Raw genomic sequence first — 6,000 nt, 5'->3', positions numbered from 1 at the left:
TCACAAAGTCACCAAAACCTTGTCACCAGTCATTACAAAGTATTCCAAAGAAGGTCAACTTCTGTGGAACGGAAGTCTCATATTCAAAGTACATTGCTTTGAACATCCTTCTTGCATTAAGGTTTTCTAATCTTACATAGATTGAATAACTTCCACCTATGGAGACATTTCCATAGTCCCATTTGGACTATCACTTTCGAACAAGAGTTACTTCTTTTCAGAATATGTCAATACGGTCCTTTCCGAAAACTTACATCATACTTACAACTTTCCCCGAGCAACCAATCTTTGGCGAACCTCAGATTTGTCCTCGACAATTGCTTAATTACTTTAGTCATATCCAGTTCTGGACTTTTCCCTTCTAAATGCCCTGAGCGTTTGGAAAATTTAGAAAGGATGAATATTATAGCACATGAAATCGATCCTATATCCGAAGCATATGGGACACGATTCATGATGTTTGACATAAAGACATGATACTAGACCAGTCTTTTGCTACAATATTTTTTATTTGCCATGTTTTCAAAATTTAACTATGAAGAGGGATGCCATAGTCATAATCGAATTTTGAAAACACAATATATAGAATTTCTTCAAGTTGAACCATTCCAACATAAAATTCATATATATATATATATATATATATATATATATATATATATATATATATATATATATATATATATATATATATATATATATATATATATATATATATATATATTCTTGACTAAAGATGATTAAAATCTCAATCTAAGCTTTAGAATTGAAATGAAGTATAATTTCCTCTCCCTTAATTATAGCTAAACAACTTTTCAACCCCTGCAACTTCACGAATTGAAACTTTGTTTTCTATAATTAACATTGCTAACTTGCAACACTAATCATAATTATCATCTCCCACTAACATGATGATTATCAGCATAACACTTATGCTCCCACTAGCTTCGACATATTTCCAGAAATCTGCTGGACTTCTGAAATTTAGATTCATACACCTTTCCGTAGATAGCTCACATGTGTGTCTAAGCAATTTCAAGAACTATGAAAAGGGATGTCGTAATCATAGTCTCAATTTGTTAGATCTTTGCCATTTCTCACAAGTCCGTGTTAGTGTGTCGGTTAACCACACACGCTCCACTAACGACTTTTGAAAATGCAAATAACACAATTGCTATCTACTTAAAATCTACTTAGTGAAAGTGTTTCCTCACCATCATTCTCATGAATCGGAGAGAAACCTTATGACACTTAGATTTTATAGTGTATGAATTCCTATCCATGTGAATTTGTCAAAACCATAATCACAAGATAAGGTTAGTGATAAATTCAGCCTTACATGGATTAAACTTGTTCAATCTTAGTTTCTTGTCACCGTGGTAGCAGAAGGCCCACCAATGCTTCCAAGTTGAACTCTGATAACTCACATGCAAATTCAACTTATTTGAAGTAGGTACAGAAATAATAATTATGTCAACACGATAGGTTGCAAACCTTAAGTCGTGTGCTAGTGATAAATTGCAGGTTTTACTCTTGATTAAATCTTGAAACTCTTTCAGGATCTTTAAGGCTCCCAATGTCCCCTTGACATATAAGTTTCCCCTGTCAAGAACCATTCCTTGACAAAACAAATATTCAAGGGATAGTGCGGATTCTTATCAAGACTAACACTTCACACAATTGGTCTTAGTTGGTCTTTGTCTCATCCAAGACATCACAACTTACCAATCTCAAATGTACAAGGGTAGAAACATTTTACACTACATTTGATAAGTGTTTTAAACCTTACTTTATGTCACTCAATGTTACAATCTTGGAGTATGACTCTAAGAATTGTTTTGGAACGAAGTATGACTCATCTTCTAGATTTTAACCAATGCAACAATTCATGACCTCTTTTCTTAGCCAAAACAAAGCACTAGGACGTCCTTAGAGTATGAATTTATGATATGGTTTCATAATCATTAAGATGATCATGAAATATGATACTAAAGTACTCTCCCATCCTTTCAGATTTGAGAAACTTTTATCTTTCTGCCTAATTTGATTCTTCTCATTTGTTTTGTCATACATTGTAACCTTTCCAATGTTACAGAATTATACTTAACCTCATAAGTATAATCATATTTACTAATCTTTAGTAAATCATGACAAATCAATCTTTGTGGTGAACCTTGACCAACGCACACCCAGTGTACCTAATTCCTTAGTCCTTTAATTGACTCACATATACATGTGATCAAAGAATTAGTCTTAATTTTCAAAGATGAAAATTATCATTCATCATACAATACAACTTGTATGATTCCAAGTTTCTGTCCAATTGAAACTTGGGTGATGAATAACTTTCTTCATTTGGTAAATTTAGACACTGCCACAAATGAAAGAATCAAATCCACTTTCCAATATTGCTATTACTGGAAACATATAAGCAACAATTTTCCATAGATGCCATTGTAAGGATATTTTTTAAAACAAATAAAATTAAAACCCTTTTTTTATTTTATTTTAAAACTTTGCGGAAAAACTTATCCTTACAATCCACATGAAAACCTTGTTGTTATCTATTCATAAGCAATATATTATAACTCTTAAGCAACAGCTCAAAATTCTGATTACCGAACCATGCGATCGAAACCCACCTTTGCAATCAGAATCAACATATACTTACTTTAAGCTTCCTATCTTTTCTTTTATTCTTAAAAACATCAACATGTGAGCCATTCACATTATGTAATAAGATTCTCCAAATAGAAACTTAATAGAGTTAGTCAGTGGACTTTAACTGAAGTAGAGTCGAACTTTTTGACTTGATCAATCTTATGATCTTTCAGGTAAATTTGGCAGCTTCGCAATCAGTGTCCCTCCCTTTGGCAACAAAACACATGGACCCTTTGGTAATGGCACTTGGGACTATCTCAGACTTAGTCTTTCTCTTTACCATTTGGTCAACCGAGTTGACTATGGCCGATCCCTTTTTATTCGGAAGAGAAATGCTTTTCTAGATATCCAATGCTACCATTGACAATGTCCATTTAAGGTTTGGGAAGTTGATCTTTTAATCAAATTTGCTTTACTGGTGTTCCAAATCATTTCTGACTCCACAACACCAAGCAAATATATAACATCATTAAGGATCATGTCATAGTCTGTCTCATAGTAGTCCCAAAGAGACTCACTATGTTACTAAGAAAGTGATTGAACATCCAACTTTCACGAGACTTTGACACCCAACTCTCCCGGCTTGTCAATATGTGACTTTATCTTCAAGATGTGAGCACACATAGACTATGCTTGCCAATTGGTATTGAGTGACTTTAAACTTTTCAAGAACTTGTGGGTGAGGGAGAATAATTGGAGGAGGTGGAGGAAGTGAAGCATGATGTTGAGTGACACCATCTTCAAGAGATTTCGGAAGATCATAGTTGTCTGAACCAAACATCTATAATGGGAGAAAATCAAGTTAGTTGATTCAAAATCCTTAATATGACACCCAATATGAAATATTAAGGCTAGGACCCAACAAAATATTTTATAACTTGGAAAAGGGATGCCGTAATCCAAGCTATAAAATATTTGAAGGTAGGCGAATGACGATTCACCAATTTCCACCATGAAAAACGAAATAATTTATTAGGTTTTAATTGGATTTGAAATTCCTAGATCTTTTGAGATTCATTGAACTTTTCAATGGCATGTTTCAATCTCGAGTGTGCCCTCTCATATTTTGTGACTGGGATGCCGAGGATCACAAAACAAGGTGTGAATAACCATACCACTTCACTTGGTACCCTTAATATTATCACCTAATCAATGTGCCGGTTAACCACACACGCTCCATTGATCTATGACAAACATTAAGTCACCCTTCGTGATCCTTACTAGTCCAAGTTAGTGTGTCGGTTAACCACACACGCTCCACCAACGACTTGGTAAGGTACAAAGTGTGAATTCCATGGGCTAGCACCAAATTCACATTTTTCCTAAAGTAACTAAGATTGGGAATAAAATAAAAAATATTTAGTTACTTTATAATATTCATTATACTTTTAATGAGAATTTAAAGTCATTGTCCTACTCGTTCGGCTAACGACCCTCCACCGATCAAGCAAGCGGTGGGTGAGAGTGGACACCCATTAAGTCGCCATTTTATAGGCAACAACCTTATACCCACCTTATAGACCGACTTCGTGAATGAGGCCTACTAACGGTAAAACGACTTGTTCTTATATATATATATATATATATATATATATATATATATATATATATATATATATATATATATATATATATATATATATATATATATATATATATAAATAACCATTAATTTTATAAATAGTATAAGTGTTGAATTTTAACTTTTAAAATTCTAAGTGTTGGAATTAAAGTTTATTAAAGTGTGTGAAACTTTTCCAAATTCCAAAACTTGAGGGCAAGTTTTGTAACTCTTCAAAACTTTTCATTTCATAACTTATGAATTAAAGGTTCATAAAATGAAGACTCTTCATTTTATGTAACTTATGTGTTTTTAATGTGTGTTAAAGAAAAGTGACCTTTGGATATCCATAACTTGAGGACAAATTATGGACTCCATTAAAACACATAAATGATCAAGAATTAATCCTAAACAATTCAGCAAATAATTCCTATCATCTTCTATATTCATAAGAACATGAACATGATTATCAAAGTTTCAAGAATTATATGAACACATACAAAGCATGAAATTTTGATATATGCTATTGTAAATGGATTAGAACAACCATTACACCAACTAAAATAAGTTTTAAAACATCAAAACAGTTTAGGGTAAAGTTTCTAGTCCATTTCCAGCAGCAAAAGTCGAAAATTTGCATTCTGAACCTTCTACTCGCCGAGTGCACGAACCTACTCGGCGAGTAGGATGAATTTTGCCTTGGATTCGGCGAGTCCCCCCATGGACTCGGCGAGTCCATCATGCAGACAGCAAAAATTTCGACTTTTTTCACTATTTTGCATCAAGTATCAAACAAGCAAGCCTAGGCTCTGATACCACTGTTGGGTTTTGAGCAATCTAACACTTCCTAAGTGTGCATGCAACCCTAATAAACCTTGGATCTATGTTTGTCTAAATACATGAAAAATAATAATTTTTCCAAGGTTCATAACCTATCTAACATGGCATGGGGTACTTTTAAACATAAAAGAATTAGATGAGATTACATACCTTTTGATGATGTGTTTGATTCCTAAGGAGTTTGAGGGCCAAACACCAATAGTGTGAATGCCTCAAATGGAATCACAAATCACCACAAACTCTTGGAAACTTTGAGAGAGTGTATACACACTTATAAAATCGGTCACACACAAACACACATACTCTAGTTACACTAGTTTCGCTAGTGGCTATTTCATGCAACATAAGCATGCTTTGTCACACCCCCGAACCAGACGGCGGAAACGTCCGGGGGCTGTCGTGACTCAATTGAATACCATCACAATGAATATATATGAAACATAACATCAATCATTACCAAGCATTTGAATATTACAACCGATAGAATTAACATCCATTACATCGTTACCAAAATATTACATGCCCAAAAATAAAATTGTTTGTTGTAAATTAAACACTCGCAAAACATCATAGAGTAAAATTCCTTTTTCACTTTACCTGGTACCTGAGAATACAAGTATTTTGGAAAAACGTCAACATATGAAATATTGGTGAGTTCATAAGTAATGTTTAAAATCCAATGTTTGTATTGTTTTGAAAACCACCAGAAAATCCGATATTTTCTGAAAATAATATAGCGTAAAAAAAATATGTGAAGATCCGTGAGTATGCTTGTTTGTTTTCCATAGATGTAAGCGTACGAGTTGTAAAATTCGGCATGTAGTTCGTAAGTGTATTAGTTGAAAACCCTAGGAAAACCCGATGTTTTCCTATCACTTTGCTTTAATTAGTTTATGTGTTGTTGTTTCGTTACGTTAGAGGTATTCGTTGAGCTCCGG

This window comes from Lactuca saligna, chromosome 3 (genome assembly GCF_052625555.1).
Source record: "Lactuca saligna cultivar CGN05327 chromosome 3, ASM5262555v1, whole genome shotgun sequence".
Lineage (NCBI taxonomy): Eukaryota > Viridiplantae > Streptophyta > Magnoliopsida > Asterales > Asteraceae > Lactuca > Lactuca saligna.
This window is presented reverse-complemented; position numbering follows the sequence as displayed.